The 19,629-nt window shown below is 41.8% G+C and overlaps 1 protein-coding gene across 1 annotated transcript in view; it reads right to left on the bottom strand.

The window, feature by feature from the left end:
- The window catches only part of EXOC4 (exocyst complex component 4), a 362,041-nt gene that overhangs the window by 263,149 nt on the left and 79,263 nt on the right, over positions 1-19,629 (bottom strand). The window lies entirely within an intron of this gene.

The raw sequence follows: 19,629 nt of genomic DNA on the forward strand, positions 1-19,629 counted from the left end.
TAATAGTGAATTTATCATGGGGTGAAAAATAGATTTTGGGGTTTTTAGAATGGGGATTCAGGAGGGAAGATGGAGGAATCTGGGCATGTCCAGCCTTTCTCCTTCTTCTTCTTGGCCTCCATCTCCTGCTGTGATGGTGCCACTTTTGGATTGGTTTAGAATAGAAGCTCACTGTCTAACATAAGTGATGGGTATTAAAAAGTAATTGTAAACATTGTAAACGTAATTTTTATTATAAAAAGATAACACTGCCTCTGAGGCAGGCAGAGTGCCTCTGTCTGACCTGCTGAGCAGACCTCAGCTGGACAGGAGAAAAAATTTTATAGATAAGAAACAATGAACAACCTTGAGAAGGAGAAATGAAGAGTGTGACTCCTCCTTTGAGCACCAGGCTGAGAAAAGAGAGTTTAACACATCTCAGGGTCACTGTGAGCAGAGAGACCCCGAGAGGAAGATGCCCTCAGCTCACATCCCAGGCAGCAGACCAAGAACTCAATGTCACAACTCACTTTAGCAGTTTTTTGACCAATCCCACAAAGCAGAAGCACATTGTCAGTAGTTCCATCCAACCACTCTAAGCACAGGTACCTTTGGTTAAACAATGCCTGCTTATTTCAAATCCAACCCTGCCTGTGAGCCTTCAAACACAATGCACAGAGCTCTGTTATTAACTCAGAACTCCCTCATATCTCACCAGATGAACTTTTCTGCAGCTTAGGGAGTTATTCTAGCCAAGCATTAATACACAGACCATTGTCCTATTTGTCCTTGCTTTTCTACTTCTTACATAATTTTTCTGCTGCCCAATCTCATGGCTGCTGCTCAGCTCTAATCACAGTTCTGCTGTCTCTGAGGCTGCCTTTTGCAGCTTTCCCAAAACCCGCTGAATTTATGGATTCCCACACCCAGCTCCAGCCCTGAGCCACTCACGATGCTCCCAGTGACCACTTCAAGCCCTGGGCTCCCTCCCTCGTGCTGATGATTTATTGGATTTGCACATTTATAACCTCCAGACATCCTAGAACCAATATAAAAACTGAACCAATAGAAAAACTGAGTAACCTCCAGACCTGCTAGAACCAATATAAAAACTGACTCCTGCACTCAGACAGGGGTCCAAGCCCTTTTTTAAATCTAAGTTAAGATTTATTCTCATGAACTGCGAGGATTTCAGTCTCTGATTTCAACTCACTGGCAGGGACATGTGGATTTTATTATCACATCCTGCCCTTCCCTGCAGGGCTGTCCAGCAGCCACCACAGCTGTGGGATCCACCAAGGATGCTTCATGGCAAAATGTTGTAAAATAAATATTTTGCTCCAATCTTAATCTGAGGGAAGAGCAGCTGCACCTGGGATTAGCTCACAGGCTGAGCAAGGGATTTGAGGAGTAGAGACTTTGGCCTTGGCATAGCAAATAGTGAGAAAAGAGTGTAAATAGAGAGAAAATAGTGAGAAAGAAATGGTGGAAGGACAATGAAAGTTAATTAAAGTGAGCAAGAGAATTATAGAGCCACCAGTTGCTTCATCTTCCTCCAGATCAATTAAAAACATCATCAGAGTGACTTGAAAAAAGGAAGATGAGCAGGGAAACTTCCACCCCAGGAAACTCCCACCCACCTCTTCCTAATCTGCTGCTGTAACAGGAGACATCACCCAAAAAGGGATTTACAAACTGGTGTGAATGAGGAAAAGTGGAGGAAAAAAAAGGAAATCTGCTACAGTTAAACTCAGGGTTGTTGCCTCATTGTCTAGAAAAGGTTTTTAAACAGATGTCACAGGAAGGGCTGTGATGCTGCATTTGGAAAATCCCACATTTTGTAGATTCCTATTTCATCTCTTGCATGTCAGAACTGACTTTCAGATCTCTCCCCCTTTTCAGATTTAAGAGCCTGGCACCCACCATCGCCCTCCAACCAACCCCAAAATGCTTTCCTGACCCCTTTTAAACCCACACTGGCATTCTGTAATTGACCAAACCCTCTAAGATCCAACCACATCTGAACTCACAAGGAAAAGCACCTAAAAGAGAGACACAGCCCCAAAAATCAGAGGCATGAAGAGTTCCTACAAAAGAACAGCAAAATTCCAGGGCAGGAATGGAGGTTTCTGTAGAATGAGCCCAGTGCCACCAAGAGGTTGATGAAAGGCCACGTTCCCCTTTGACACCAACCCAGCAGCCACCATTTCAAGCCCAGCTTTAAGGCCACTGAGGTCTTTGAAATGAGAGCAGAACTACAGAACCTCTTTGTCAAACCTACAATAGCCATGGCTTTGTATCCATCCCCTGCCCAAACGGGTGGGAGGTGCAGCAGTGCTGGCAGCAGGCTGGTTTTGGAGGTTTAAAAATCACTTTTGAACAAGGAAAGTGCCCCTGAGCTCGTTGCAGAAATATCTGAAAGGCTTTGGGGTCTTTGACATTATTCCAAATACTCTGGAGCCAGAGGGGGGAGCTCACAGCATAGACAAAATTCCCCTTTTCAGGCTTGGAGGGGAAAAAAAAAAAAACAATAAAAATTTCCAGCTGTTTCCAGCTGCTGTGCACGAGGCATTGCAGCTTTTAAAGCATCCATCAGGATTGCTCCCTTCTGCCTTTTATGCTGCTCTCTAAAGGTGCAGCACCAAAATGCCAGTGTTAAGCAGATTATAATGTTTGTGAACATGTTCCATTCCAGCAGATCCCTGAATGCCTTTCTGCATCAGGGAGCCTTTTCCTCCCCCTTTCATCAGCTTATCAAATGAAGCTCAACAGTACCAGCTCCATCTAATGATACCAGGGGCCTTGTAATGGGATTAGGAAAAACACCATCATTACTCTCAAGGAGGAATGTGACCTTCAAGACACTTCTGACTCCTTTAAAGGGATGGAGTAGGAACAATGAAATTAATTCCTACATAGGGATGAGGAATGGGCAGGGAGAAGCAAGAGGCTTTCAGTTCCCAGGTAGAGATTATCCTTCCTCCTCTATTATTGGCAGGTAAAAAACCCAATTGATTATCAGAAGGCAACTGAGAAGGAAAATGCAGAGCTGGGGGTGCTCCCCTGGAGAGGAGAAGGCTCCAGGGAGAGCTTCCAGCACATTGCAGGCCTGAAGGGGCTCCAGGAGAGCTGCAGAGGGACTGGGGCCAAGGCCTGCAGGGACAGCACCCAGGGAATGGCTCCCAGTGCCAGAGGGCAGCCAGGGATGGGATCTTGGCAATGAGGAATTCCTGGCTGGGCTGGGATTGCCAGAGCAGCTGGGGCTGCCTCAGCTGAGCCTTCAGCTGAATCCTCCAATTCCAAAGCACTCCCCAGCCCTGAGAACACTCTTTGCCCTGCTGGACCCCACTGGATTTAGCAAGTGTTCAAACGATTTTAGATAAAATTTCTGCAGCCAGAGCTGCAGCCATCACTCTGTTTGCCCAGAAGAGTGTAAGTGCTGCTGGATTCACTCTGTGGCCTCCCACACCCAGCCCAACCACACATGTCATTGCTCCCTTCAGTAAAAACTGTCCCTCAGAGTGCCAAGAGGAAGTGCAAATGCACTTGCAACAGGAATCCACTTTAAAGCTGAAAGCCTCACACAAAATCCCTCCACTCTGTGTTCTTAGAGGATTTCAGCAATGTATTGGTGCTGCTGCTCAGGAAGAGCCTCTCCTGAACAGCAGCCTGACATCTGCATGCTGCCTTTCACTGCAGAACACCTCTGTCGTTGTTTGAGGTGTCAATTCACCCAGATTGTCCCCACTGCCTGGCCCTTCCTGCTGGAATTCCACACAGGCCATTTTTAATGATGATCTTTGCTTCCACTGCAATTGCACGAGAGGGGTGGGGACAGGTTTGGTTTGAGAACTGAAGGAAAAGAGGTAAAATGTTTCATGTCAGCAACTAACGTGGGCCAGAAGGCTGGATATTTGAATTCAGGTTCCAACAGCCCTGAATATTCATTTTCTTGGTGCATGGCACTGAACAACAAAGACAGGAATGGATAATTCCAGAATGGGTAATTCCAGAATGGATCATTCCAAAAATGGATAAAATTCCAAACAGAACTGACCCTGCCTGGGACAGGAGCAGGAAAACACAGAGCATGTGTTTAACACCTCAGCCCTTACAAAACACCAAATCCTGCACTGGCAAGGTCTAGGTGGATGCAGAATTCCTTGGAATGTGTGTGCCACTGGCAGGGGAATGCCACAGGGTGGAGCCAGGACAAAGCAGATGGCTGAGCATCCACTCCTGCACTCTGCCAGTCTTCCCAGCTCTGAAGTGCTGCTTGCTCAGAAGAAAAGCTGCCACTGCCACGGCAAATTCCATCCTTTGAGGTCCAGCCAGTCCCCCTGCACCAGCTCCCTCCTGCTCTGAAATTTCTGAGGTTAAAAGTGCATTTATTTACTCACCCATCACTTCAAGCTACCACAATTATACAAAAAAACTCTTCTTGTATCCCTTGTAAGTAAAAAAAAACCTAAAAATGAAGAGGCCTGTCAGTCCATCAGTGTACATGTCCAGTTGTGTCACGGTACATTTAACATATATAAACACAACTTCAGCAAAAAAAAGCTAATTACTACATGGCTGCTAACCATGAACAAGAATTAGAAGAGACAAACCTACATTAACTTGTCTCCATTTCAGATAATTACTTGTGAGGTTTTTTAAGACATTTGTGACTCACGAGGGAGTCTGTGAATTTACTGTCTCCTGCAATCTAATAATGTTGGCAGCCAGGAGAGTCACCTATTTATTGGTGTGTGACACCAATCCCTTCCCATGGATTAATAAAAGCTCTTAGTTAGGAGCTCTCCATCCCCCTCCCAGCAAATTATTCAGAATTATTTCAAATCAAATAAATAAATTTAAAAAAATCAGTTAAAAATCCCCACAGCATGGATGTTGAGAGAGAAGAGAAGGAAGGAAGGAGTTCCATTACTCAGCTGGACAACAGGACAGGGAGATTTGTCACTTTTATTTACGAGGGATAAAAGGAACAGGCTTAGGAGAGACCACACAGAGTGGAACAAAGCTCCAGGCCCAGGAATCCAAGAGATCCAGAGTGCATTCATGAATATCTCAGAGATTCAACTAAAAATGGCATCGAGAAGAGAAGGATCCAAGAAAGGGCAAAAAAAAAAATAAAATAAATCCAGGTCCACAGGTTGCAGCCAGACAAAGGAAAGGCAACAGGCACATTCTCAACACTCTGAGCACTTGGAAATCCTGCAGACACACAAATCACTGTCAAGGATGACCCAGCAGCTCCCAAGTGCTGCCTTTATTCCCTTCCATTAGTCTGCTGCAGCTCCCCCGCTCCTATCAGTCAGAAATGCAGCACTAATATCCACCTTTATTTTCCAAAAGTTTCAATGCATTACAGCCCAAGTGTAAATAATTGATAAATCAAGGCAAGTAGGATGCTGGGGCATGGCTGCAGTGAGGATAAAGCTTTCAAGAGCAGGAGGATGGGTGCAGATCCATATAAAAACACACAATTCCCCTCTGCCAACGGGGAGTTTGCAGGGAAACCACCCCCTCCCCTCCTCCTTCAGCTTCCCTTGATTTTAATATTGGCCCTTCAACCAAAAGCTCATTTTAATCCAATTTTAATGTCACTTGAGTTCTTACAAATAAGGAGACCACACAGGGAGCTGATGATTTTAATTCTGGCACTTAAATCACGAGTGTGAAGTTAAATGCAACACATCCCTTCCCCCTCCTGTAATTCCACATTTAATTGCCACGTTCCTCCCAGTCCCAACCTGCAGGAATTGAATCCCACAGGAAAAGTTGCAGAGCTCTGGCACCCCTGAGCTGGTGGATTGGCTCTCTGGTGTTTCACCCTTACCTGTGGGTGGTGGGGCTGTAATCCCAGAGATTTTCCAGGAATCACAAAAAATTGGAAGAGACCTCAGGAGATCACCCAGTCCATCCCCAACACTTCCCAGGAATGTTGTCCTGTCTCAGAGATATTTGGAAGTTCTTAAGGGGGATACAGAAGCACAATAAACATCCCAAAATCACTCCCTGCTTACACACAATCTCCATTGGGACAGACAGGAAAAAAGGAAAACATTGAGTTTTTTAAACTTAAATCAAAAAGCTTTTCCTGTGTGGCATTCTCTGAAAAATCCCTTCACCCAGGATTTTTCTCCTGGGAAGCTGAGAAGCCTCAGAGAAAAAGGAAAACAATTCTTATCTCATTTGCTTCTCCTGTGTTGTGCTCACATGTGGAATGTGTTTGGAGATTGTTTACCCACAGGTGATTGTTCCATTGGATTCTGTGAGTTGTTTTCACTCTTTGGCCAATCAGGGCCAAGCTGTGTTGAGGCTCTGGAGAGAGTCACCAGTTTTCATTATTATCTTTTTAGCCTTCTGTAAGTATCCTTTCTGTATCCTTTAGTATAGTATAGTATAGTTTAATACTCTTTAATATAATATATTATTATAAAATAATAAATGAGCCTTCTGAGAACATGGAGTCAGATTCATCATTCCTCCCTGCCATGAGGGTCCCTACAAATTCAATTTTCCTGCTGGCTGAAAACAAAGCCAACCAAAGATACAGGGATGCACCAAGTGGCCTCAATAAAATGACAACTCCCCAAACAAGAGTATCAAACCTCCTCAAATCAGGCTGCAGAAGAGATTTTAAACTGTCTTCTCGATCTCAGGAAGCCCAAACCCTCCTGTGGTATTTTCTGAGTCCTCCATTGTAGGGAGGAATGAATGAATCTGACTCCATGTTCTCAGAAGGCTAATTTATTACTTTATGATACTATATTATATTAAAGAATGCTAGAATAAACTATACCAAAGAATACAGAAAGGATACAGACAGAAGGCTACAAGTTAATAATGAAAACTCCTGACTCCTTCCAGAGTCCCAACACAGCTTGGCACTGATTGGTCATTAATTAAAACAATTCCCATGAAACCAATGAAACAATCACCTGTTGGATAAACAATCTCCAACCACATTCCAAAGCAGCAAAACACAGGAGAAGCAAATCAGATAATATTGTTTTCCTTTTTCTCTGAGGCTTCTCAGCTTCCCAGGAGAAAATCCTGGGCAAAGGGATTTTTCCAGAAAATGTGACAGTGACACCCTCCTCTGAGCAAATGACTCCCAGTCAGTTCCAGTCTCCTTGGCCAGGCTTGAACTCAGCCCTTCCTATAGGATCACACCCTGGAAAACACAATTACACTCCCTTTCCCAACCCTCTTGATGGATTTGAAGCCAAAGGCCTCCCTCCACCTTAGGTTTTTTCCTAAATCCTTGATCACAGAATCCTGGAATCATTTAGGCTGGAAAAGACCTCGCAGATCATCAAATCCAACCATCACCATGTTCACCATTAAACCCCAACCTCAAATTGATTCTGGACACTTCCAGGGATGGGGACTCCACCACTGCCCTGGGCAGCTGTGCCAGGACTTTAAAGGACTTGAAAATCCTTTCCATGAGGGAATTTTCCCTGATACCCAACCTAAACCTCCCCTGGCACAACTTGGCCACCACTGCACTACAGGATTTCATAGTACCTCATGTATTATTTTCTTCAGATAATACAATAATCCCAGAATATTCTGAGTTGGAAGCAACCACGTAGTGATAACTACACTTCATATATTTATATATATTATATATATATATATATATTATGTATTTCTAAATATATTCATTTATATATTTCTAAATATTTAATTTAAATTTTTATAAAATACATTTATATATTTCTAAATATTCTATTAAATATTTCTAAATATTTATATATTTCTAAATATATAAATTTATATAGTTCTAAATATAAAAATATAAAATATATTTTATTAAATACATTTATATATTCATAAATATTCTATTTTAATACTTCTAAATATTTATATATTATAAATATATATTTTTATATAAAATATATTTATATATTTATAAATATATATATTTTATATATTTTTACATAAAAGAGTGCTATAATTATCAATGGAGGTTTCATAATATTTTCTTCAGATTTTTCCAACTTTTCAGCTCATTTTGATTCCCTCAGACCTGACCTCATTTCTGGAACCACAGAGAGGGAGAGGAGTGTGACAGCCCATAACAAAATTCTCTGCAAGAGGAAACAAAACCCACAGAGAAGCATCTAAACTCCACGGATTTGATTTATCTCCTTAAATCTGACATTTGTCAGGCAGAGCAGACAAGAAGTTTCATTCACTTCACCTGTAAATCTGCCCATAATTCATGTGAAACACAGATTTTTGGAACGTATTTCATGCCTGAACATCTTCCCATTTCAGTCCATTTCTAGTAGTAAATTTTAAACCCATGCAGAGACAGTAAATGATGAAGAAATGGTGGAGTCACCATCCCTGGAAGTGTCCAAAGAAACGTGTGGATGTGGCATTTAAGGGCATATTTTAGTAGTGACCATGGTGGTGGTGATGCTTGGACTTGGTGATCTCCAAGTTCTTTTCCAGCCTTAATTCCATGGTTCCAAGAACATGGAGCTGGGCACAGGGCGTTTGATTCAAGCAGCAGCTCCTCCACTCAGCTGCAGTCCCAAAAGCCTTCCCCCACCCATTCCCTGCCCCCCAGGCCTGCTGATGGCCCCTGTCCCACCCTGCCAGTGTCCAAGGCCAGGCTGGACAAGGCTTGGAGCACCCTGGGATGGTGGAAGGTGTCCCTGCCCATGGACTGGGTGGGAACTGGACGGGCTTTAAGGTCCCCTCCAACCCCAATTATTCTGTAATTCTGTAATTCTTGGAGCAGGAAGAAGCAGGAATTGCCACTTCCCCTTCCCACCCATGATTTTACCATTCCTCCTCATCTGTTCTCTTCCTAAGGGAATCCAACCCAACTTTTCCAGCCTCTCTTCCCAGGGCAGAAGGTTGTCCTAAGAGATTTGTGTGTTCTGTCCCCATCTGTCAGAGGTGGGGCAGTTCTCTCTGTTCAAGGGGCAGTTTTTTCTTGATCTCTCCCACAGCCAATCCTCCCTCCAGGAGATCTCTGCTGTCCATGGCCACTGAGTGTCCCTGCAGGGCTGATCCAATCCCATCATCCCATGGGGAGATGCTGCGCCCAGGGGAGGAGCCAAGCATTCCTACCTGGATCCAATCTGAGGTGCTGGGACAGCACAGCAGCCTTTGCCCAGTGCATTGCCAGAGGAGCAGCTTCTGCTGCCCTGCATTGCCAGAGGGAGCCCAGGCCCATCTCCAGCAGCCCTGGAGCTGCAGAGGAAAACTCCCCCCTTGTGCAGGATCCCTGCTCCAGCAGCAGCACAGCTGGCACTGCAGGAGGGCTGAGCCCCCATGGGATGGGGCTGTGCCACCCCCCTGACACACAGGGGGCAGCTCCTGCTCTCACTCTGACAGTGGGTTGGTTTCTTGTTTGTACTGTTGCATTTGTATTTTTCATTTTCCTAGTAAAGAACTGTTATTCCTATTCCCAGATCTTTTCCTAATAAAGAACTATTCCCATTCCCATATATTTCCCTAATAAAGAACTGCTATTCCTATTCCCCTATCTTTGCCTGAGAGCCCCTTCATTTCAAATTCATAACAATTTGGAGGGAGGGGGTTTGCATTTTCCATTTCAGGGGAGGCTCCTGCCTCCCTTAGCAGACACCTGTCTGTTCAAACCAAGACAGACTGCCACCAATACCCTGACCCACAGGCTGTCAGGTAATTTCTGACTCTGTCAGTGGGTTTTTTGTGCTATTATATTTGTATTTTAATTTTCCTAGTAAACTCTTATTCCTGTTCCCATATCTTTGCCTGAGAGCCCCCCCATTTCAAAATTATAACAATTCAGAGGGAGGGGGTTTACATTCTCCATTTCAGGGGAGGCTCCTGCCTTCCTTATCAGACACCTGGCTTTTCAAACCCAGACAAAGGTGAATGTGCTCCAAACACCCCTTGCCCCAATCCTAATCCCTTCCTGTCCTGCAATATCCTTCAGGATGAGCCCAGACAATTCTTGGCAGACACCAGTGAGGCTGCCAGCATTGCTTTGTACAAAATAATATAAAATTTCCTTGGATATCCATCCTTTACACTCCCCACCATCTCCCAGTGTGGATCACACTTCGCACATTCACAGCAGCTGCCACTGAGCCTCCTAAAAATGACACTTTCCTGCCTTTGCCTCTTTCAGAACCATGGAATCTCCACAAATAATTTTATTTTCCCCCTCAGTGCACTTATGTAAACATCTCACAGATCCATCAGACCCTTTCTGTCCCAAATAACACAGAAGATTTTGTGGCAGGCATCAAAATTTGCTGACACTCCTGCTGTCACAGCCCTTTTTGAAGCCCTGCTCAGCACCACAAGGATCATCACCAAACCAGAATTAACCTTTCTTCCTTCCTTTATGATAATTTTCCATCAAATCTTAAGTTTACATCTCCTGGTCAGGTTTTTTTTGTCAATTAAAAACAAAACAAAACACACAAAAAAAAAGAACCCAGCAACCAACAAAATAACCCCACTGCAAAGTTCTTTATCCATTTCAAGTGCTCTGAGTGATTAAATAAATAAATAAACCTCACAAGAGCCAATTTTTCCACTACATAAATAATTTGCAGGCTCTTTTGTAGATGTAAATAAGACATTTCTGCTTGTTCTCCAATCCTCAGCTGGAGGCTTTAAGGAGAGGCTGCTGATTTTTCCTGGCTCCTCAGTGACTTCAGACTCCTCCTTCCTAAAAAACTCTTCTGACATCGTGCCTTGGAGCTTAAATTCATTTTTGAGTTCTTTCTAAAGCCTCCAGCTTTGCCTGGGTGTTTTTGTTATCAGAAGGGAAACTCTTATTTAAAAGAGTTTCTGGGTTGTTTCCTCGTCTACACTCTCACAACTCCAGACTGGTTTCAAAGAAAATGTTTCTCTTTCCCATAATGTTGATTTTTTTTTCTCCTTTTTTAACACAAAATCTTGTGCAATTCAACAAACCCACGATACCTTCTGCAGGTGTCTTGTTTTTAAGGGTCTAAAGATCCATCAAATAGATTTGCTCCACAAAACCCACAACACTCATCTTCCCTCCTACAGCCTCGTCTCAAAAATATCTCAGCTTATCAGCTCTCCTGGGGCTCCATTTCTACATTTAAAGTTATTTGTGCCAAATAAACACAGCTCCAGCCTTGGCAGCTGCAGTGTTTGTGTGTTTGGTGCTTTCCTTTCTCTCCAAAGCCAAGGTCATTCCAAGACTGGGCAACTGAGAAGCAGCAGCCAGTGAGGAATTTTGGCTGCTTAGGACTTTGGAATTTGGGTTTTTTGCTTTACCTCCTTTTCTGTTAATTTTATTAATTGATACTCAGCCTGCTCTTCTGGATGTTTAATCACAGAATATCCTGAGTGGGAAGGGACTCATCCAGTCCAAACACCCTAAAATCCCACCCTGAGAGCATTGTCCAAACATTTTTGGGAATGTGCCCATTCCCTGGGGAAACTGTTCAGTACCCACCACCCTCTGGGGGAAGAAATTTTCCTAAAATCCAACCAAAATCTCCTGACACAGCTTTATTCCATTAAATAAAAGGAAAAATTCCACTCCATTCCCACTCCTTGGTCCCCAGACAGAATTCCTGCCTACACCCTCCAGTTACTACAGCACAGATTTGGGGTTTTTTTTAATTTTATTTTATTTATTTTTTTTATTTTTTAATTTTTATTTTTATTTTATTTTTTAATTTTTTTCCCTGGATGTGGCCCCCTCTTACTCTGAATTTTTCTCTCCCTAGACAGAGGAATTCTTTAAATAAAGGCATGTTCCCCCACCTCCTACAACAAGTCTGTCTTCCCTGCCTGGTCTGCAAACAGCTTTACAGATTCCCACTGACATTTGTCATCTCACCACCTTTGCATAATGCACTCTATAATTTGGCTTTCTCCATCACAAGGGAATCCATCCACCTCGTTTTTATTTAACTTTTAAGGTTTATTCAGTGTCTCCTTTTCATTCAGTGGCTTCATCTTTAATTCTTATGCCATTTTGTTCCTCCTCCTTGCAATATGGTGTTGTTTGCAAGCCATTTGCTCACTGATGGGGACAGGTAGATGGCAAATATTTACTTTACCACCCAGGACAAATATTTGACATCTATCACCACCCAGCTTTCAGATGGATAAGAAAATGGTCCCTTCTTGAATTATCATGACAACAAGATGCAGCCACATAATATCCCTTCATCCACCTGTGACTGAAGAGCCATCACGGATTTTGGACATTTCCATTTGTAAAGATAAAACTGCAGAAAGTGTTTTCTTTGTCACTGTCTTACTACTTTTAAGATCTCTTATTTAAGTTATGTTTGCAGAAAGGGCCTATTATTCATTTTTACTCTCTTAAAAGAAACAAAACAAAAACAAAACAAAAAAAAACCAAAAACCACCACTTGTTCTCTCTGAAAAATAATCAGTAAAAAATCTCCTTTACTCTGTGCCCTGAAGCTGCTGGGTCACTGAGCTGTCTTGGATTTTATTAGCAAGAAGGTGTCTCCTGCCTTCTCTAATTGCTCCCTGCACTCTGCAGCAACTTCTCTGCAAAAAGTTCCACTTGAATCCAATTCTCTCAACCCAGGGCAGGGTTTGGAACCGAGGATTTCAGAAGTGCCTGAAACACGAATTTCACGGGAGCTGAGCAAGCTCTGGACTCAAAAACTCTTCTCTTTTTTGGGGAAGTTCATGAGTTTGGAGAACCAGGGAAGGAAAAAAACCCCACACAACCAAAAGCCCAAAACTTTTCTACTTTTCCCACATCCTCTGATGAGAGAGGTTGAGGGTTGGACAAGATGATGCTGTGATTTAACTGGAGCTGTAAATCAACCTGTAAATCTATTTAGGGTTGGGATTTCTTGGGAATATGTTCAGCAGGTCAGAAATGGAGTTTCAAAGGTTTTAATGAGGATAATGCAGGAATGCAGAACCCTCCAGTTCTTGGAGCAATTAGGTGCCCTGTCTTTAAAAAAATGTCAATTCCCCATTTTCAGTGCAGGGCAATTTCCCCATTTTCTCTTTTTCAACAAGGAGAAAATGTTTTTCTCCATTCCCACATGGAAACACAACAGCTCTGACACAGGTGCCTGGCTCCTGCAGTACATCCAACCCCTCTGCTTCAGGAGAAATGACATTTTTAATCCCCAACGTGACAGATTTTGTTAAGTAAATAATGAACTGTTATCCCCAGATCCCCCTGTTTGCAGGTTGACAAACAGCAGAATACAAATGACAACTTTATTTCCTTATCCTCCCGGTCCAGAAGTGCCAGAGATACTCAATAAAACACACTTGATATTCCATAAAACACACTCTGAACCTTGGGAGATTCAGGCTGGGCTATTTCCCAGTAAAGATATGAAAATGAGCTGCCACCACCTTCTGGAAAAGGCAGGACTTGTGCTTATTTATTATAAAATATTTATAATAATCACAGAATATCCTGAGTGGGAAGGGACCCATCAGGATCATCCAGTCCAACTCCTGACCGTGTTCACACACCTTAAAATCTCTAAGATTTTAGGGATTTTATAAAATTCAAATTACATAAAATTCAAATTATATAAAATTCAAATTATATAAAATTCAAATTACATAAAATTCAAATTACATAAAATTCAAATTACATAAAATATAGAATTAAATAAAATAGAATATGTAAAATATAATAATTAAGACTAAATATAATTTATAAAAATATGGCCTTTATCCTGCAGGGTGCTGGGCAGCCTGGCCAGGAGCCATCAGCCCATCCCATTAATTGCTCCTCTGGATCAGGGCCAGAGCTCCCCACCCCATAGATCAAACCTCCCTGAAAACCCTGCAAATTCAGGAAAACCCAGCTCTTACATCAGATAGGAACAGGTGATTTCTAAACTCTTGGCTCAGTCCTGGAAACAGAACATTTTGTAAGAAGCTGTTCCAATTCTGACAGATTATGGTGGATTATTCACCTCTCACAACAATTCACAACTTGCAGGGCAATACTGCAAATAAATCTCCCTCCACCTCAAAATGCTCTTTTTCCCTGAAGTCCCCACAAGATTGATCTGACAGTGACTAAACTGATTTTTTTTGCTGTTTTTTTTTGCTCTCAGTAAAAAGTTTGAAGAGCCCCAAATTGAAATATGAAATTTAATTCATAAGTTTTTTTAAACTTCAGTGAAAAAGCTTTTCCTGCTGGCTGAAAACAAAGCCAGCCAAAGGGACAGGGATGCACCAAGTGGCCTTAATAAAATGACAATTCCCCTAACAAGAGTATCAAACCTCCTCAAAGCAGGCTGCAGAAGAGATTTTCAACAATCTTCTCAATCTTAGGGAGCCCAAACCCTTCTCTGAGCAAATGACTTCCAATTCCTGACAACTGTGCTCAGCAGAGGAAATCATCCCCAAGACACACAATCAATAGGAAGTATTGCAGACAATAATGCAGCAGAAAGGAAGGAGCAGAGCAGGAAATTCAGGGAAGATGGGAATTTGGGAAATGAGGAAAACACACCAGGCAAGCAGTGAACAGCTCCTGAAAATCCACACCAAAATAACCCAGCCTGTTCCATCAACCAGATCACAGGAGAAGGATCTGAGAGGATATTACAGCACCAAAAGAAAACAAGATTTAAATCCAGGATGTTTTCAATCTGTGCAGGAAAGCAGTAGCATCAAGTTGTACAAATTGTATTTAAAATTTATGTATTTATAGAGGAGAACCTCACCCTCCAGTGAAACACAGCAACATGGAGAGGGAAATAACTAAAATATGAACAGATTATCCCAGCAAAAGTGATCCTAATCTGAAGCCTCAGGTTTTAGCTTTTATATTCCTCACATTCTGAGCTGCTTTAGTGTGTGGATATGAGCTTCATATTATGGGATGGTGAGCTCTGTGCACAGAGCAGGGAGGCAAAACAATTCCTGCTCCAGCTGGGCACCAAGGACAAATTGTCACTGTCATATTTTCTGAAAAATCCCTCTGCCCAGGATTCTTCTCCTGGGAAGCTGAGAAGCCTCAGAGAAAAAGGAAAACAATATGATCTCATTTGCTTCTCTTGTGTTTTGCTGCTTTGGAATGTGGTTGGAGATTGTTTATTCAACAGGTGATTGTTTCATTGGTTTCATGGGAATTGTTTTAACTGAATGACCAATCACGATCAGGCTGTGTTGGGACTCTGGAAGGAGTCACAAGTTTTCATTATTAACTTGTAGCTTTCTGTAAGTATCCTTTCTGTATTCTTTGGTACAGTTTATTATAGCATTCTTTAATATAATATCATAAAATAATAAATGAGCCTTCTGAGAACATGGAGTCAGATTCATCATTTCCTCCTTCATCCTGGGGACCCAGCAAATACCACAACAAATGACCCAAATCTCAGCCCAGGAGCACAAACCCCGTGGGCTGGAGAGAGAAAAACAAGCAGGGTGGGACTGCAGGGGCTGAAGCTGGAATGGGACAATGAACTGCAAGATGCAAATGGAGCAGAACTGATCCCAGGGAGAGACCCCGGGAGCGCTGGTGCATTTTGGGGCCATTTTGGTTCATCTTGGGTGCAGCCCTGGCTGGGCTCTTGTGCTGCCCAAGGTGCATCCATGGAGGAGATCCTTTCCATAAATCCCTGCTTTATTCTGGAACTCTGCCCAGCCTCTGCTCTAGGTCAGATTTACAAGGCACCAACCCAAGGCTGGGATGGTTCAGAAGCTGAGGGAGAAGCCAGCAGGAGTTTGGGTGAGTGCAGAGGCCACACCTGGAGCATCCAGCACAAGGCACAGCCTGGAGCAGAGAAGGCTCAAAACTTACCAAATGTGTGCCAAAATCACCCATTCTATGATTCTGTAAAAATACAGATACAAAATCAGGCAGATAAAGCTAAAAATTAATGTTTTCACCCCAAAGTCTCCTTTAAAACAAACACAACTACCCAGGGCTGCTCTAAAGGAACAAATCAGCTCTGCTTAAGAGAAATTCTAATTTGGGCCCAACTTCTTTGCTCCAAAGGGATGGTCAGGCTCCCAGCAATTAATGAGCCATTTTCAGGATTGCAGAAATAAGCTGAGGTTCAGCAAATACTGAGGTGGAAATGATTTCAGATTCATTAAAGTGTATGGGCTCTGTTGTGCCAAGCCAGCACATCTCTGCAGTCAAGTCTCCCAGGCAGCCTCACTGGCCTCCCTTGCAAACCCAAATTAAGCAGGTGCAGAAATGCCAACATCATCAGGATCCTCCCGAGGTGCTGGGCCTGGGGTTATTTTCACACAGCCAGGCTATTTAGCAAGGCAAAAAACCCTGCAAATACAAATCAATTACAGCCCAAAAAAGATCAATTTTTTCCTTACAATGGAAAAGCCATTGCTTCTTTTTTTTTTTGTTTCTTAATGCCACATTAGCACAACATCCCCAAAACCCCAAAAAATGGCACTGTGAAGCTTAAAAGGACCAACAACCCCTGCAACCACATTTTCACTGGGCAGCTCTTTCAACATCATGCAGAGCCTTTTCAAGCAGACACCCAAAAAACTCCAAAAGTTTCAGTTCTCTGCTCACAAAGGTATTTTAAATACTCTCCACACCCTCAGGAAGTTTTGCCTTTCCAACATCTCAGCCAGGACTACAGTGGAAAGACTTTTGGAAAGATAAAGACTTTTTCAGGAATTCACACTGGACACTGGATGACAGGGAAGGTGGAGGTGTGGAAGAGCCTCCTGTGTGTTCCTCAAATAGAAAAAAAAAATTCCAAATTACTGAATTCCCCCTAAATTTAACTGTATTGCCCTGCCCTGGATGTGTTTGCTCACTGTGCTGCTCCTGTTTGCCAGCATCTACTCCTTCAGCAGACACTGAGTTACAATTTTGAGGGGGCTGTAGCTTGGAAATGTCAAAGGGATTCACATTCCTTCTACAGCACCTTTCAAAATAAAGCCAAAAGCCCTCAGGATCATGAATACAGCACAAAATTATGCATCCAAAAGAACAATTCCCTACCAGATCACACAATAATCCTACACAGGCCATGAGGAAATATCACAGGAGGCTGTTTTTAGACCATCAATTAATCTGTGAACCCTCAAGTTGATCTTTAAGGAAATGGGTAATTTTATAGCTCCCAGCAAAACGAAATGTAAAAGGGAAGAATGTTTAAGCAAACCTTCAGTTTGAACTCCTGGCCTTAAAAAAGCACTGCCAGAAAATGCCAAGGCTGGCACCTCCCAGGGGGCTGAGCAGCACACGAGGAGTGCACCCAATAAAGATTCCTGGAAAGGCAGAGCACATTTTGGTGACCTTGGGGATAAATATTGTAAAATCTCAACCTGCAGAATTCCCTGTTTGATGTTGGGATTTTCCTGCAAGTGACTTTGCAGCCAATGTCCATGGGTGTTTGGGTGGGCTGTGAGCACCCAAAATCGTTCTGCTGCTGCTGTGGGAGCACAAAGCACACTGGCAGTGCTAAAATTCAGATTAACATCTGGCTGGCTCTCCGAAAACACAGCTAAGAGAGAAAGCAAAGGGAGCAGAGGCAAACCAGCAGATATGAGGCACAAGAAATAAAGAACAGAGCTCAAACTCAGTCTCTGAAGAATATTAAACCAAAGAACATTATGCTGAAAGAATCATTGCTAAGGAAAGAGGGATTTGGGAATAGCAGGATCAAATTCTAACCTGCTTTAAACAACCTGCAACCTCAGAGAATTCTAGGAATCACACAGGTTGCCATTAAGGGAAGGCTGACTGTACAAATTCCTGCAAATCACATCCTCTGATCTGCATAAACCCAGATGCGCTCAGGTGCCTGTTGCACAAAGATCAGAAAATCACTGAAAGGGCTGGGAGGGGACCTTAAAATAATCCAGTTCCAACCCCCTCATCCTTCCAAACAACTCCAAAAGAATAGGATCTGAAAATGACAAATTAAGAATTAACAGAAAGAGTCACAGTTCTGCTCCAGGCAAATGAAGGAGCTGCTGCTGTGACAGCCCAGTCCTGAGCCACACATGAAGGCAGGGATGGAATTCTCTCTCCTCCAATCCCACTCCCCACTAAAAACTGGTCACAATTACAATTGTAATTGTAACCAATTCCAATCAGTGTAATTGGTTTTTTTTTTTAATTTTTTTTTTTAAATTCCTGGATCAGGATGCTCAAATTTTGCTTGCAGTGTGATGTTTTCCAGGGTTTTGGCCTGTTTGAAGAAGCAAAACCTCACCATGCTATGGAAGTTATTTTCACAAATGTTGCCATCCTCTGGAATCCCTGTTTTTTCCCACTGTTCCTCTGAGTGTGACAGCAAAAGTGAAAATTTCCTGCGAAATACTTTCAAATCTCTGTTTTCTAAATGCCCAAGCAGTCCTGGTGAGCACTGAAGAACTGCAAGGCAGGCAGGACACTGAAAAATCAGAGTGGGCTTGGCAGAGATGAACCCTCACAAATCCACACTTCAAAATTGGTGCCACTAAAAAGAAAAGGGTCCTGTGGGAGAGCTGCAATCCCCCTGAAATGCAGGGTCTGATTCTGAGTTTGATTCTGTTTTATTGTAATTGTTGTATGTTTTTATGTATAGATATTGAATGGTTGGAAAGGTGTATATATACTTTTATTATATAAATATAATAATAATATATTTATTTTTTATTTATTTTAAAAAAAATTATATAAAATTTAAAAATAAAAATATATAAATATATAAAATTTATATAAATTTTATTTATATTTTTGTAAATATATATTTACAAAAACTTTAATATATTTATAAAAGTTTTTGTAAATATATATTTTGTATCTATAAATAGTATATTTTTTATATATAACATATATATTATTTATATATACAATGTACAATATATATATACTTTGTATATTATATATATTGCAAACATATATAATATATTTAATAAAGTTTATGTATTGATAAAAGAAAATTAATTGTTGTTTTGTTTTTGTTTTTGGGAGTTGTATGTTTTGTATTTTGAGTATTAATTAACAAATTGTTTAATGTGAGAGAAATAGTATGAGATTGCTTATTTAGTTAGCTCAGTTGATTTAATTGTTTTAAGGTTGTTTTGAAGTAGTTTGAGGTAAAAAGAAGGTTGTAATTAAAAAAATAAGTTTAAAGTCATTATTATAATTAGGTTTATATTGATTGATGAACTTTTTTATGTTTCTATTTTTTAATTTATTTTATGTAAGAGGAAGGAATCAGCATCACTTTTCCTGAGAGATCACAAAGTTTTGGGAACATTCTTCACCACAGCTGTCACATCCACAGAAATCTCTGGGAACATCTTCATTTTTTTTTCATTTTTTCCACCTTAGGACCACGATGGGCTCTGAGGGAAAGTCACCCTCCTGAATTAAAGCAAATCATCAGGAGAGGAACAATTCAGAGGCACCATCATTTATCACCCTGGCAGGAAAAGGGGCTGGAAAATGCAATTTTTCTAGGAGGGCACCACCCTGATTAAGCAGTGAGGGAATGAGCACCAAATGACTGTAATAAAGTGAGATCATCCCTTTCCTGTGTCCCAGATAATTCTGTGTTGTTCCAGTGTCCTTTGTCAGTAAAACCAGACAGATTCTGGGTATTACACTTAAGGGACAGCTCTGATTTATTTATTTACTGACCTGCTGGGAGGTGTAACTAATTTGGATTATTCTCCCTGTCACAG

This window comes from Molothrus ater, chromosome 5, assembly GCF_012460135.2.
Source record: "Molothrus ater isolate BHLD 08-10-18 breed brown headed cowbird chromosome 5, BPBGC_Mater_1.1, whole genome shotgun sequence".
Taxonomy (NCBI): domain Eukaryota; kingdom Metazoa; phylum Chordata; class Aves; order Passeriformes; family Icteridae; genus Molothrus; species Molothrus ater.